This window comes from Bombina bombina, chromosome 2 (genome assembly GCF_027579735.1).
Source record: "Bombina bombina isolate aBomBom1 chromosome 2, aBomBom1.pri, whole genome shotgun sequence".
NCBI classification, from domain to species: Eukaryota; Metazoa; Chordata; class Amphibia; order Anura; family Bombinatoridae; genus Bombina; species Bombina bombina.
In genome coordinates this window covers 1019282879-1019300747 of record NC_069500.1, presented here as the reverse complement: position 1 = coordinate 1019300747, position 17869 = coordinate 1019282879, and positions in this window count along the sequence as shown.

The window sequence follows — 17869 nt, the reverse complement described above, 5'->3', positions numbered from 1 at the left end:
AAAAAAGTTTTAATAAAATATTAAAAACAAACACAGGTCAAACAATGGATCTGTGTGAATAGTGCTACGCGTTTCTAAGCGCTGACCGCGCTTTTTCCTCAGGCTGATAATACCTATCAGCCTGAGGAAAAAGCGCGGTCAGCGCTTAGAAACGCGTAGCACTATTCACACAGATCCATTGTTTGACCTGTGTTTGTTTTTAAATACTTTATTAAAACTTTTTTAACCTTATACTGGAGTCCTTCTCTATATTCATCTGACGTTCATCAGCAGTTGTCCTGGGGCATTCATCTCACTGCAGCAGCATAGCCTTGGTATACATGTGCACTAGGTCACCGTAATATACCTAGTACGCCCCATTTGCACTACAGTGTGCAACACAATTTGTGAGTATTCCTTTGTGACTACAACTTAACATCCACTATATTTTCATAATTGATTTGCACTAGGGGTCGCCCTCTTGTTCTCTATATCTCTAGAGCTACACTGTAGTAGCTTACAACAACAATCAACATCCCACTGTCAGAATTCAGTGAGGCTACCCCTGCCGTGATCAGTTCCGGTTACGTCTTGGACTTCCGGTTTGGATTGGATACCTGTAAGACTATAGCGGACATCTCCAACAGTTCAGCCGGTGGAAAGACCCTGAGTGCTGGAAAGTAACGGAGGACTGTCTGTGCCCAGCGGTGTGACTGCCGAGTGTTGATTTTTAATGCCTGCATTTTTTATGTGTTATGTACGTCTTATGCCCATAGATATCTGTTAATTTGTTGTAATATACATTTAACAGTTTTACGTTCAGAGTGAGTTGCGCTCTGTGTTCTTTTTGTTTTTACAGTCCATTCCTTGGGAGCAGGAACACAGTTCATTGCACCCTTCAACAGAGCAGCACCCTCCAATTCACCTCTATTCTCAGCGCTTAAATTTCTCTCTGGGAAGTATTATTGTTTTATTTATTGATATATAATCATATGTCATGTTTTAGGCATTGTGATATATCTGCCGCTTTAAAGTTTCTTATTCCAAAGGTTCATGCCTGTGAGATTCTCACTATATTACTTAGAAGCTTTTAGCAGAGACGGAAAAAATTATTTATTTATTTACAGCACTTATTGCCTTGTATCACTATATTCATATTTTCTGTGGGGTCAGAGAAGCGCAGTCTATATTTGACTTTATAAAAATGCAAGTGGTATTGAATAAAAAATCCTCTGGAATCATTGGAATTTCAATCATACTTCTCTGGTAATGGAAGGTGAGGAGCAGAGGAAGCTAAAGAAGAATTAGCAGTAGTTGCTGAAGACATCACAGCTGGGGAATGGGAAGCAGCTACTTACATATAATTCTATAATAATTATGTAAGTTGATCCAACTTGGAGACTAAACTCTGCAAATGAGCTGCATAAGCTCCTAGAAGTTGTCATTTTAGCCATCTCAGCTGGGTCCATTTTAAGTTCTGGCCTGTGTATACTATCACGACCATAAATGTCTGTCTAGGTATGGACCCAGATGTTGAGAAGTTGTTAGAGTAGACACTGTCTCCAAAAACTGGATAGAACACATGACATGACCTCTAAATGTAAGTAGTTGGAAAAAAGTGGTCAAAGTAAGTATTTAAGGCAATCCACAAGAATAGTCATAAGAGCAGTGGTCAAACCTTATTTGAAGATGCAGCACCAAATCGAGATCCAAAGAGAATAGTGAGACAGGCTAGGGTCAACAGGAGTTGTTCAAAGTCACAGCCAAATTAGAATCCAGAAGAATAGTCAGGAGAACAAGCAGTATTGATAACCAGAGACAAGCAGAAACAGCAATCAGAGCCAAGGGGATGTATAGAAGCGTAGTAATACAAATGCATTCAATCAGAGGAAACAAAATAACGCACTCAAAACACAATTTAATACACAGCCAAAAAATGGACACCACTAGCATCATTAAATAGACGCACACACATACAGATGCATGCACACACACACCCTTATGGAATAAATTGTTAGCATCAGATATGTCTAGTAACCAAGCATGCAGAATCAAATACCAAAACTTAACTTTCCTACATCTTGCAACTGTTTGTTTAATAAACTTGTATGTTGGTTTTGTCTCTATATTTAGTTTTTCCTATGAATATTAGCACACAGAAGAAGAGCTAGCCCTGTTTATGCACTAGATAAACTGAGGTTGTAAAACAATATCATGAAGGATAAGCATATTTATGCCTTGGTACATGAGTCTTTACCCAGCACAGCAGATTTTTAGGGTGCTGAAGTTAATACTGATAGGTAGCCCCAAGTTAAAAATACATCACCCTTTAGTCTAGATAACTGGTGCCTTATTCTGAATGAGTGCTCTGATATCACATCTAACTACCACATTAATGTACTGGAAAGACTTCAGTAAGTTCCAACACTCCACAAGAGAAAACAAGTTAACGTAGTACAGAGTTAAAATACATCCTTTCGATCTAATAAATGAAGTAGTAAAATATAGTGTAAAACTAGCCACTCTGTGCTTAATTTCTATAAAATGTGTACCTATAAGTACATTATTGCAGATTCAACTCACACAGTATGAGCCACAGTTTACTCTGGTCAATCAAACAAGTATACAATGTGAAATACATATTACCACACTGTAAAGCTGTAAAGATATAGGGATACATCCAGTCCAAGGATGCAATCTGACAAGACTCCATCTCTCTCTTCACCCACAGGTCTCCACAGTCAGCTCCATGCCACTAATTAGCATTCAACAGGGGCAGGGACGTTATTTCCAATCAGCGGCATCATCCTCCTTCAGACACCCCACAGCATGTCCACAGAAAACCGGTTGGGGGCTCAAGCTGACACTCAAAGTGCAAAGGCCCACACGTGTAGCTGGAGAACAGTCATGTAATGTTACTGACCATGCTAAACTCTATAGGCACTCATAACATAAAGGCTCGCCAGAAACACGGGGCATCAAGCTCAGTTCAGAGCTTGATAAATAGACCCCTATGAGTTCATGTCAGACAAACTTTAACCAGCTTAAAAGAAGATTAAAGCAAACTTTCATGTGCTATTTCACTGTAAGTGTAGTTCCTACTTTCCTGCTCTGAAAAATAAATAAAACTTACAAGACTCACAACTTTAAAACCAACACTAAACTCATAGTGAAGCAATTATGTTTAATTGTAAAGTAATCTTTAACACTAACCACTAATACAAAAGCAAAACTGATAATCTTAATGTAAAACAGGTTGTACTCTAAATTCTATATACAGATATATCCACCTATCCACTCCCACTACCCTATTATAGGGCATTAGTGGGGTAGGCTAAAACCATGCAAAAAATAACCTCCAACACAATAAAACTATTATGATGCATAATAATTGTAATTTCTTATATCAGCATACCACCACATTCCCTTTTGTTAGTAGCCTTCCTTATTTCACATATAGCTAATTTTCTGATGCTACAACAAAGCACTAGGAGTTAAAATTAACCTATCATTTTAAGCAGAAAAAATAATTAACTAATTGGAACTAAAACGCTCCCACTGCAGTTAATGAACCCATCACTAATAATCTCAAGCTCACTTAATTCTCCTAATCAATGGTGCAATTAATCTCTTAGGGTAAGGAGTGATAAGTGCTAATTAATTGTAGTGGGGACTTAATATCAGTGGTAAGTTATGTTTGGTGGGGGTATATTTAAATTTAACCACTACTTCTTAATATAAGGGCAGGAAGGTAATATATCTGCATCAGTTTAACTGGGAGAATCAGAGAATTCTGCTATATACTAAAATGCTTGATACCTGTGCTCAGGCAATGTCTACTGAGTGTCCATTGTGAAAAGGCTTAAAAATGAACAGCAGCAAAAAAATTGCAGGTTTAAAAATTAACTGAGGTATCATTGCTGAACATTTTTATGTTGTTTATTATTGACACATATCCATATCAGGTTTAAAAAAAAAGTGTGACTTCCTATGTCTGCAAATGATGCTAAATTTTGTAACAAAGGTATGTATGGTGAGGTGAAACCCATCAGTGGCACAAATAAAGCATAAATAAATTGATTATTAAATGGTAATATTTATTGCAAAGTGCATTATGATTTATCAATACAAGGGTGGTGTAAACATAACTGCAATAGTAAAAGGAAAACATGTTGCTACTTTACAGATGATACTCCTTTTAAAAATTGAATGGAATTCTGCAGAGCATATATCCTAGAGGGCATAAATAAACTAGAAACCGTTCAGTGAGGGTTACTATGGTGCATGATATAAAAGGGGGAAAAAAACATTGATAAAAAAAGAATCTCTGGTATTCAAAGCTTGTAGAAAAAAAGAAGAAATTAAATTTGACAAATGTTTAGTATATTAAGGCATTTGACAAAGTTCAAGAGGGAAAAGAAGAATTCTTTGACTTTAGAAATGAAAGGTTAAAAGGCATAAAAGCACTCTATCGCAAGCACACAGCTAGATTATAATGGAAGAGTTTTTAAAGTGCAGTCCATTTCTGTGTTTTGTGTGTGTTTAAGGATATTACAAAGGGCCTGTGTCACACTTGTTTGTATCTTAGTGTGTTTGGTTGAGAGCATGCATTGTGTGGCTGTAGATTAGGTACCCAGGGAGAGAGAGACCTTGACATAGTACTGGGCATATCACCATTTGCTCAAAAGCTGTAACTTACTCTTCCATTTTGCTTCTAAACAAACTGTGAGAGAGTGCAACACTTTCTATATGTTGTGTTAATAATTTAAATTTGTAGTTTTCCCTATGGGCTTCTGCCTGAGCCACTGAAAGCTTTGCAACTCTTTATTAGTGTTGTTAATGAAACATTTTACTAAGAAAGACCAAGGAATTCTCCAAATAAATCTAAATCAAATAAGAAGAAGCTCACAAAAAAGTACCACATAGTATGTTTAATATTCACATCCAGTAAAAACTCTTCTTTAAAAAGACACCCTGTAGGGTTACTACTCACTCATTTAAACCTCAAACTATGGGCCAAATTACAAGTGGAGTAGTAATTACCGCTCCTGCTTGAGCATTAACTTTGCTAGTAGTTAACTTTTTATTAGCGTCAAGTAGCACTTGTATTGCAAGTTACAAAAATTTTGCGCTAATTTAGTGAAACCTGACAAACGCAATAAGTTAACCACAGGATGTCGCCTTCGAGATATCACAATAACCCCATGGACTTCAATGGAGCAGTGAAACTAAAAAACCTAATACCTATACTTGCACGTTAACCCCCATTGTGATAAGCCCCCTACTCTAATAACCCTTACATTGCTACATCCCCCTACTCTTTTAACCCAGCTACACTATTAACCACTAAACAGCAATAGCCCCTACACTACTTAACCCCTAAACCACCATTTCCGCCACCACAATAACCCCCTACTCTATTAACCCCCTAACAGCTAACCTCAACAAGACCCCTAACCTAAGAACCCCTAAGTTACAAAAAATAAAAAACCAGTACCAGTAAAATCCCTATTCTAAAACTAAAATACCCTATAAAAAGGCCCTAAAAATATACTAAAACTAAAATACCCCCCCCAAAAAAAAACTAATATAAAAATTGCCCTGAAATTGATATTTGCCAGGCTGATTTTTTAATTCAATTTCAAATCAGCCAATATAAATGCAAGGGCATCCCTATATGAGGGAAACCTTGCAATCAATTTTCAGTGTGCTGCGTTGACAGCATGAAGAAGGATCGGGTGGAAGATCAGAAGAGGCCAGCACAAGAAGACTGAGGAGCGCTACCAGGGGACCACCACCAGTGGACCTTCGCCGCAATAAGAGCTAAAATTACTTTTTTTGGCAAAAGAGCTGTAATCACTTCAACCAGGGCACTGTCCTGGTTGCCTAGTCTGCCTCTATTGTAACACTAGTCTGATGGAATCAATTCCATTATCTTCCAGTCATTCTTTTTGTTTGTGTTTTTATGCTCATTTTTTAACAAAGCTGAATATCAATGTTTTTGGAGAAATAATCAAATATTTTAAGCTGCCACATTGTTATAGCCCCTATTTAGTGCAAGATTACAAGTGGAGCGCTAATAAATACCCAGCCATTACAAGTGGGTGGTTAATGCTACCATAAGCTCGAGGTAGCTATTAGTACTCAGAAAATTAACCAGAGATCAGATCCCTGGTTATTTTTCTAAAAATGCCTCAATAGTCCCCAAAATGAAGAAAACGGTTTTGCGCTATCACGATTTTGGGTATCTTAATTTTTGATTAAGTTAGGGGGTGTTAGTTTAGGCAGTTTAGATGATATTTTACTTTGTGTTGTGGGGGGGGCTAGGGGTTTGTAGATTATTTAGATATTTTGCGATGTGGGGGGGATGGTGGTTTAGGGGTTAATAGATTGTTTAGATAGTTTTCAATCTGGGGGGATGGCGGTTTACGGGTTATTAGGCTAGGGGCTTATGGTAGGGTGTTAGGTTGTTTCAACTTTTTTTCCTCCATTGATTTCTATGGGGAAACACATGCATGCGCACGTGAAAACTCCACTAGCAATTTTTGAGCTTTACGGGCTACCGCTAGCGCAAAATAATGAGTTTATCAACTTGTAACACCAGCGGAACCCGAGAGCGCAAAAAGCCTAACACTAGTGGCACTTGTAATCTATCCCTTAGTATTTTATTTTTTAAAAAAGTATAATTATTTTTAAATGAAAAACAACTGCACTAAGCAGTTTTTGGGGGCTAAAGTTGACGGGTGGGGGATATTAGAAAACCCCCCAGCACTTTTACCTTGTATATTTACATATATATACATATAAATACATGTATATATATATATATATATATATATATATATATATATATATGTTTAGACAAGAGAGTTTACCAGTGCTAAATTATAACCAATGGAAAAGGTGGACAAATTGTGGTATATTGTAAAAATACATGGTTGTTAAGTGGATGTGCAGCCTGAAAAAAATGATAAAAGTTTACTCTTAACACTTATAAAAATGTTAACATAAAGAGAATCAATCACATAAGATATTCAGTGCAACAAACACAATGTGAGGAATGCTATCAAGATAAAGTCAGTCTTAATAGAAGGTCAGTCTTAAAATAAAGCACTTCTCTGATCTTCGTTCTTGATGCTTCTACAGCCCTTCTATCCCCAGTATTATTATGAGATAATTGCAATGTGAATAGTACAATGTGGTGGGTGTCTCCTTACCGGAATTACCCTCAATCGTATGAGGTAATGAATGCTCTCAAATATTAGCCCAGGCGACTCTGGATCGGTGGTGATATTTCATCTGTAATAATTCTTTACAGAGTGGTTGGTTTGTTCTTTTGCTCTGTTCTTGTGCATGCCACTTGTCGAATGGAAAGTTCCAAAGGCTATTCTCTTTGTGAAATGGATCCTTCTTGTCGTCTCTCAGGAGTATGGTATTCCCATCCCTGAAATTCAGATTTTGTGCAGTAGATGTCCTTACACTTTCTGTTTAAACCTCTTGAATTTGGGTAAAAGAAATGTGCTTGTCCCACACTCCCTAAAATATATATATATCTCAAAATTGCATTGAGCAATGATACACTTGAAAAAGGAAGACATTCTTCCGAAAGCTTGTCATCTTATAAATGTATAGTAATAAAAAAGTAATATCTGGACTAACATGGCTACTTCAAACAACATATATATATATATATATATATACAGTACATATGTATTTATATTTGCTACCCATCACTATGCGACTTATCCCCTTCTCGCGGCTTGAGAACAAGCCTATGGAAGCACGCTTTTATGAGCAAAATGCTTCCATGCAATGCAAACGAGAAGTCGTTATTCAGAAATAACATTGTAACAAGAGGACCAGTTAATATGTGGGATGTCAGATTGAGAGATTAAAGCAACGTTATTTCTGAATTTATTAATAGCCAGCTACAAAAGATATTGTTTGTATCTAGCTGCTTAATATTACACAAACCAATTACAATGTTTCACATCTAGATACATGATTCTCAGAGGTATTATTCACACACCTATGCTATATATTGATATCTAGAGAGTTTAAGCAGACAGAATCTATTACACTAAACAACTGTGCTTAAGTTAACTGTGCGAGCAAGAACTTTATAATTACAGATAAAATATTAGCTAAATAGCTTAATCTCGTAATCTGACATCCCACATATTAACAGGTCCTCTTGTTACAAAGTTATTTCTGAATTTATTAATAGCCGGCTACAAAAGATATTAATTGTATCTGACTGCTTGATATTATAAAAAACAATTACAATGTTTCACATCTAGATACATGATTCTCAGAGGTATTTTTCATATACCTATGCTATATATTGATATCTAGAAAGTTTAACGCCTAGATTATGAGTTTTGCGTTATTAGCTGTGCGGTGCTAACGAGCAGTTTTTTCTCACCGCTCACTTACCTACAGCGCTGGTATTACAGGTTTTTACAAACCCAGCGTTAAAAGGCAAGAAGTGAGCGTAGAGCAAAATTTAGCTCCATATCTCACTCCAATACCAGCCCTGCTTAAATCAGCGGTGAGCTAGTTATACATGCTCGTGCACGATTTCCTCATAGACATCAATGGGGAGAGCCGGCTGAGAAAAAGTCTAACACCTGCCAAAAAGCAGCATAAATCTCAGTAACGCAGCCCCAGGGATTCCTATGGGGAAATAAAAGTTATGTTTACACCTAACACCCTAACATGAACCCCGAGTCTAAACACCCCTAATCTCACACTTAATAACCCCTAATCTGCTGCCCCCGACATCGCCGACACCTACATTATTCTTATTAACCCCTAATCTGCCTCTCCGGACACTGCCGCCACCTATATTATACTTATTAACCCCTAATCTGCTGCCCCCAACATCGCCGCCACCTACATTATATTTATTAACCCCTAATCTGCCGCCCCCAATGTCATCGCAACCTACCTACACTTATTAACCCTTAATCTGCCGCCCCCAATGTCGCTGCCACTATATTAAATGTATTAACCCCTAAGTCTAACCCTAACACCCCTAACTTAAATATAATTTATATACATCTAAATAAAATTACTATAATTAACTAAATTATTCATATTTAAAACTAAATACTTACCTATAAAATAAACCCTAAGATAGCTACAATATAACTAATAGTTACATTGTAGCTATCTTAAAGTTTATTTAAATTTTACATGCAAGTTTGTATTTATTTTAACTAGGCATATTAGTTATTAAATAGTTATTAACTATTTAATAACTACCTAGCTAAAATAAATACAAATTTACCTGTAAAATAAAACCTAAGCTAAGTTACACTAACACCTAACACTACACTACTATTAAATAAATTAACTAAATTAAATAAATTAAATTAAATTAGCTAAATCACATAAAAAACACTAAATTGCAGAAAATAAAAACAAATTACAAGATCTTTAAACTAATTACACCTAATCTAATAGCCCTATCAAAATAAAAAAAGCCCCCCAAAATAAATAAAAACCCTAGCCTAAACAAAAGTATCAATAGCCCTTAAAAGGGCCTTTTGTGGGGCATTGCCCCAAAGAAATTAGCTCTTTTACCTGTAAAAAAAAAAATACAAACACCCCCCCAACAGTAAAACTGTCAGGGTTTTTTTCCCTATTTTGTTTGCCATGTGCTGCTGGCAGCCATTTTACTCACCTCTCTTCCTGACTATGGTGCATTGTGGGGGATGCTGCTAATTTCCTGAACTTCCTTTTATGGCCAGACTGGTATGCATCATCCGTGTGAGATAGGATGCAATCTCAGAATTGCGATGTCATCACTTATTATTTAAAGGGCCTCTGTTCAGAATGCTTTGCCTTTGCGTTGTCTCAGACCTGTTTGTGAGAGTTCCTGTGTATTACCTGGATGCCTGACGTCCTTCCTGGTTCCTGATCCCTGGCTTTTTCCTGACTGGCTGTTTTCCTTGTTGCTGATTCCGGCTTGTCTGACTATTCGCTTTGTGCTCCTGACTCGGCTCGTCTGCTACCAGCTCTGGTTTTAACTCCTGGCTTGTTATTTGACTTGTGGACTTTTTATTATTTTTTGCTATTAATAAAGGTGTGATTATTTTTGCACTTCTTGTCTCAGTCTGATTCCTGGCACCCTGACAAAAACCCACCACCCACACAAACAACCCCCCCAAATAAAAAGGTAACTAAAAAAAACCTAAGCTCCCCATTGCCCTGAAAAGGTCATTTGGATGGACATTGCCCTTTTAAAGTGCATTTAGCTCTTTTGCAGGCCCAAAGTCCTTAACCTAAAAAATAAACCCATCCAATACACCCTTAAAAAAATCCTAACACTAACCCCCAAAGATTCACTTACCGGGAGAAGTCTTCATCCAAGCGGCAAGATGTCCTCAACGAAGCCGGCAGAAGTGGTCCTCCAGATGGGCAGAAGTCTTCATCCAGAAGGCATCTTCTATCTTCATCCTTCCGAAGCGGAGCAGCTCCATCTTCAAGACATCCGGCGCGGAGCATCTTCTTCAAACGACGTCTTCTTCTGAATGAATATCACTTTAAGTGATGTCATACAAGATGGCGTCCCTTAGATTCCGATTGGCTGATAGAATTCTATCAGCCAATCGGAATTAAGGTAGAAAAAATCCTATTGGCTGATGCAATCAGCCAATAGGATTGAGCTTGCAGTCTATTGGCTGTTCCAATCAGCCAATAGAATGCAAGCTCAATCCTATTGGCTGATTGGATCCGCCAATAGGATTGAAGTTCAATCCTATTGACTGATCCAATCAGCCAATAGGATTTTTTCTACCTTAATTCCGATTGGCTGATAGAATTCTATCAGCCAATCTGAATCTAAGGGACGCCATCTTGGATGACGTCATTTAAAGTGATATTCATTTGGAAGAAGACGTCGTTTGAAGAGGATGCTCTGCGCCGGATGTCTTGAAGATGGAGCTGCTCCGCGTCAGAAGGATGAAGATAGAAGATGCCGTCTGGATGAATACTTCTGCCGGCTTCGTTGAGGACATCTTGCCTCTTGGATGAAGACTTGTCCCGGTAAGTGAATCTTCGGGGTTAGTGTTAGGATTTTTTTAAGGGTGTATTGGGTGGATTTATTTTTTAGGTTAGGGACTTTGGGCCTGCAAAAGAGCTAAATGCCCTTTTTCAGGGCAATGGGGAGCTTAGATTTTTTTTTTTGTTAGCTTTTAATTTGGGGGGTTGGTTGTGTGGGTGGTGGGTTTTACTGTTGTGGGGGTGTTTGTATTTTTTTTTTTACAGGTAAAAGAGCTGATTTCTTTGGGCAATGCAACGCAAAATGCCCTTTTAAGGGCTATTGATAGTTTAGTTTAGACTAGGGTTTTTTATTATTTTGATAGGGCTATTAGATTAGGTGTAATTAGTTTAAAGATCTGCCATTTGTTTTTTATTTTCTGTAATTTAGTGTTTGTTTTTTGTTGTAATTTAGCTAATTTAACTTAATTTATTTAATTGTATTTAATTTAGTTAATTTATTTAATAGTAGTGTAGTGTTAGGTGTTATTGTAACTTAGGTTATGTTTTATTTTACAGGAAAATTTGTCTTTATTTTAGCTAGGCAGTTATTAAATAGTTAATAACTATTTAATAACTATTCTACATAGTTAAAATAAATACAACTTGCATGTAAAATAAAAATAAACCCTAAACTAGATACAATATAACTATTAGTTATATTGTAGCTAGCTTAGGGTTTATTTTATAGGTAAGTATTTAGTTTTAAATAGGAATAATTTAGTTAATTATAGTTATTTTATTTTGATTTATTTAAATTATATTTAAGTTAGGGGGTGTTAGGGTTAGGGTTAGACTTAGATTTAGGGTTTATTACATTTAATATAGTGACAGCGTTGTTGGGGGTGTCAGATTAGGGGTTAATAAATATAATGTAGGTTGCGGCGATGTTAGGGGCAGAAGATTAGGGGTTAATATTATTTAACTAGTGTTTGCGAGGCGGGAGTGTGGCGGTTTAGGGGTTAATATGTATATTATAGTGGCGGCGATGTCCAGAGCGTCAGATTAGAGGTTTAAAAATGTAATTTAGTATTTGCGATGTGGGAGGGCCTCGGTTTAGGGGTTAATAGTTAGTTTATGGGTGTTAGTGTACTTTTTAGCACTTTAGTTAAGAGTTTTATGCTACGGCGTTGTAGTGTAAAACTCATAACTACTGACTTTATAATGCGTTAGGGATCTTGGAGGTAGAGGGTGTACCGCTCACTTTTTGGCCTCACAGGACAGACTCGTAATACCGGCGCTATGGAAGTCCCATAGAAAAAAGACTTTACAAAGTTTACGTAAGTCGTTTTGCGGTAAGGCCAAAAAATTGTGCGAGGTCCCTAAACCTGCAAGACTCGTAATACCAGAGGTAGTAAAAAAGCAGCGTTAGGACCTGTTAACGCTGCTTTTTTACCCTAACGCACTACTCGTAATCTAGCCGTAAGTGTTTTTAAATGTGTATGATTGAATAGTTAAACCAATAAAGATAAAGTATAAATGGTTAAACAATAGTTCCTGTGTTATTCAGTGAGAATTTTTCCTATATAATTGTAGGGGTAAAGCACTCTTTTTTGTTACAGACTTTATAAATCATTTTTCTATGGCTAAAATGCATGTCTGTCAAAAGAACCGAGATAAGGGGGGAAGTCTGCAGAGGCTTAGATACAAGGTAATCACTGAGGTAAAAAGTATATTAATATAACTGTGTTGGTTATGCAAAACTGGGGAATGGGTAATTCTGGGATTATCTATCTTTTTAAATAATAAACATTCTGGAGTAGACTGTCCCTTTAAGCAATATATCTATTAATTAATTAATAGATATCTGTTTTTTTATATTTAAAGAAATTTTCATGCAATTTAATTATAGGAAAAATAAATAAAAAAGGTCAAGGTCACGTCATTCACTGTTTGTTATGGTTGCATAGATTCAATTATGTTTATTCTTGTATTGAATAACATGTTGTGATAAAAAATTCAGTTGTATTTTTCCTTTCATATCCAAGATAAAAAGTAAGACAACTAAAACATCTGTTTTTAATAGACTTCTAACTATATCACTTTATCACATATGTATCTCATTTCAGAAACATTACAAGTGATAAACATTCTTTACTGATCAAGGTGTTAATTAGCAAAATCTCTACCTTTTCATAATACATTTCATAGTACCTTAAAGGTACTTGATTTATTACTGAAAACATATTAGTGACACCTTGTAACCTTCAAACTAAAGTAGAGGTGCAATTATTTTTGACCTGCCACAGTGCCTGCAGGAACATGGTTAACTTTACATCAGCTTTCAGCATTATTACCAAATACTACTTGGAAATTAAAATTATTTTCCCAAAAAGGAAATATAATTAATACATCATTTGGTCATTTTCCATCCAATAAAAACAAGTCTGCATGTCATTTATCGTGCTTAACAAGTTCTTACTTTGAAATATATTAGTATATCTGCATACTAAAACAGAAGTGCTCTACCAGGAATGAACATTAGCTTGTTCTATGGTAAGTTACGACCTATGCCTAGCTGCACCCAGGTGGTAAATCACCATAAAAGAAGCTAAAAAGTTATTGAGCTAGTTGTTCGGTCCTGAAAGTGCACTTCTTTCTGTGTGTATTATTTCTCCCTAAAGGCAAAAAGAGGCAACCAAGCGTGGACTCCATGCTCAGTGTGCACCTCACTGACGAGGCCCAATGAAGACTGAAATGGTCGTCTGGGGTTGTCGTGTTCTTGTTCAGAGTATAATTGCCTGGTATTTTGGTGCTAGACTGACCTTAAAGGGACATTATACTGTAAAATTGTTTTTCCCTTAATGTATTTCCAATGGCTTTTTATACAAAGCTGCAGAGTCTAGAATGTCTGAGAAGTTGCATTTTCAGGTTTATTTCAGTATATGAAACTGCTGGTTTTGTGCTTTGAAACCAAAACCTATAAGATCTCATAATGTTATCACTTTGTGTACACATACTTGCTTCCTTATTTTATATTTGCCTGTAAACCATAGCCCAATACTTAAAAAGAGCATTGGAAAATTATCGTTTTATTAGTTATCTCTTCTAAACCCCACCAGGAATGTCATTTCTTCTGCTGGCTGTGTTTACATTGTCTGTCAATAGCCTAGACTTAAGTCCAGAAACTTTCAGTATAGGTGGAGATACCATAGGCTACATCAGTTATTTAAAATGCTGAAATAAGGTTAAACAAGCTACTTGTAAACAAACATGGATTATTGGAAACAAATGAAAGTGGAGAACTTTTTGAGCCAAACTGTCCATTTAATAGGCGGGATCAGACTGATATACTACAGGAAAGTTCTACTATGTTAAAAATATTACTGGGCTAAAAAGAATCTGCAGTCAGTTTGAAAATTCCTATAGAGGAAGTCAAAAACTTTATTGAGCTGGTTGTTTGTTCCTGAGAGTGCACTTCTCTCTGTGTGTATTTTACCAGTATATCTATTCCAGTAACATATCTAAATGCATCACTGCCACAAATTTCAGCAGCCACTTGGAGGCTGACAAGGCCACAGTGTACGTATAACATTAACCTAATTAGCATTAGCCTTAAAACCCTGACAGATATGGCTATATCAGGACTGTCTATATTGCTAATTTAAAATTAACTTTTGGCTTGACTCAGTAATGTCATGAGGGAGAAATGCCAGCTTTTCATAGGTTAACTCAACATCCTTGAAAAATAGAGAGTGATTGTTTCAGGAAAATTGACCAATTATTATTCTAAAGATAATTATTATACTCATAAACCTATTGCCTCCTAAAAAAATCAGATATTAATTTATAGAAAGAGCACATTTCCATGCTTTTAAACTAAACTTCATAACTAATATTGAATAGTTAAGCTGAATATTCATTTAAAGGGAATCATATATACTGTATATAGGTAACTGTGTAAATGTCATAATAAAAGAAAACACCACCATATGAAGTGCAAAAAATATTACATATCATTTACATTGCATACATAATAAATAGCAACACTGGAGTCCATTATTTCAAACCCAACATTTGTTGTCCCCTCCAAAAATGCTAAAATGTAGAATTTTACGTCTACATTTTTAATAGCAATTCAATTAAACAACAATTTAATAGTTTTGCCCGATTTACCATCTTGCAGTTTATACAGAAAATTAGTATCTATTCATACAAATATTGCACACATTTTAAAATAACACATACTTTCCCAGAGGAGTGGCTTAACTTATTTTGAAAATGTATGCATGCTCCTACCCCTGTCCAAACAATAAATATATATATATAAAAAAAAAATAACACAAAAGTGATCCTATATAGAATTTCACAAAATTTCACAAAATATCACATATTTTTATATCCTCCCAGTTCTGCCATTTATTTAATTCTTCAAATTTTTTATTATTTCAGACAAACATAGATCTATGAGATCCATGAGCCCTAAAATCAACAACACAACAAAAGGGGGCTAGTGACTTCTGCCAGGTTATCATTATTTAATAATGTTCCCTTGATAGCTATAAGAACATGAAACCAAATTACCCCACAATCACAAACTAACACTAAACTAATAAATATATAAACCATCACATACCCACCGCAAGTATCTATCCTGTTAACCCCTATACCGCCACATACCCACCGCAAGTACCCATCTAATTGATTAACCCCTATCCTGCCATATACCCAACGCAAGTACCCCTCTAACTATTAACCCCTAAACCACCACTAGCCCACTGCAAGTACCAATCTAAACTATTAACCCTAAACCACCTCTAGACCACCACAAATACCCTACACTATTAGCCCCTAAACTTCCACAACCACCAAAGCAAACTTAACCTACTCTTCCTAAACCCCCCCCCCCCCACTCAACTAAACCGTTAAGTTACATAAATTAAAAAAAGACAACATCCAAAATAAAAAAACACCATTCTACCTAACTCTAACCTACATGCCCCATAAAAAACACCCAAAAAACAAAAGAAACCCTAAACCCTAACACTTAATATAAAGTACAATAGTCCTTAAAAGGGCACTTTGAAGGATATTGCCCTAAAGTCAATACAGCTCTTTTAAATTTTAAAAAAATTACATCACCCCCTCTACAATACAAGTAACCCCCCACTCCCCCAAAACCCAACCAGCAACATTAACAAACTTTGAATTTAGATGCAAAAATAATATGCATTGTAAGACTCAGTAGGATCTGGCTTTTGAATTATGCATTATTTTCTATAGTTTAGTAACTATTTACTTTAGCTATCATAGCAGAGGGTATTCCTGCAAAAATTGCCATGGCTCACATTACAGAATGGGTTTATATATTTCTTCTTTTGCATTTTACATAGTAATCTAATCTACTGTATATCGGGATCAGCTTAGCTATTTTCTGTACATATAGATGGCCAATTAATACTATAGCATGTAAATTAAACTATTTTAAAGGGGGATGGTTAAAATTAATTTAGTATTTACCTCTTTAGTAGTCTCCTTTGTTCTCTTACAAATACTATACTTGCCCCTTTTTACTAAGCTGCACTACCTTATTATAGTATCACCAATACCTATAGCTTATTAAATTTGGTCACACTTAAGTTAATTATCTATCGGCTAGATTACGAGTTTTGCGGTACAAGCGAAAAAGCAGCATTAAGGCTCTTTTTCACTACCGCTGGTATTACGAGTCTTGCAGGTTTAGGGGCACCGCACACTTTTTTGCCCATAACGCAACGTAACTACCACAGCTTTCCAAAAGTCCTTTTTCAATGGGACTTCCTTTGCGCCGTTATTACGAGTCTGCCTGGGAGGCCAAAAAGTGGGTGGTTCACCCTATACCACCAAGATCAATACCGTAAACTGAAAGTCAGTAGTTATGAGTTTTGCGCTACAAGGCTGTAACATAAAACTCATAACTAAAGTGCTAAAAAGTACACTAACACCCATAAACTACCTACTAACCACTAAACCGAGACCCTCCCGCATTGCAAACACTAAAATAAAATGATTAACAACTAATCTGCCGCTCAGGACATCGCCGCCACTAGAATAAACATATTAACCCCTAAACTGCTACACTCCCGCATTGCAAACACTAGTTAAATATTAGTAACCCCTAATCTGCTGTCCCTAACATCGCCGCAACCTACATTATACTTATTAACCCCTAATCTGCCGCCCCAATGTCGCCGCCACTATACTAAATTTATTAACCCCTAAATCTAAGTCTAACCCGAACAACCCCTAACTAAATAAAAATTACTATCATTACCTAAATAATTCCTATTAGTTACATTGTAGCTAGCTTAGGGTTTATTTTTATTTTAGTTATTAACTATTTACTAACTACCTAGCTAAAATAAATACAAATCTACCTGTAAAATAAAACTTAAAACCTGAGTTACACTATCACCTAACCTTACACTACAATTAAATAAATTACCTAAATTAAATACAATTACCTAAATTACAAAAAGGTATAAAACTTCTGTGGTGAAAGAGAATATGTGCTTTAACGGAAAAGGCGAGAAAATATGTTGATACCAGATATATTCACTATATTGTAGACTCTTTACCTTTCCACACTAGAGATACCATGCACGTTCAAAATAAGATAGAGAAATTTACCTTAACCCCAAATTCAATATTAGTCACATGTGACGTAGAGTCCCTATATACCAGCATTGAGGGACACTGGGGATGCAAAGAAGTTTCTTATTTTCTACAGAAAAATTACTATATTTCCAATGAGACTAAAGAATTTCTTATTAATTTGTTGGAATTAGTACTTGGACATACAGTATCCCACAAAAGTGAGTACACCCCTTACATTTTTGTAAATATTTTATTATATCTTTTCATG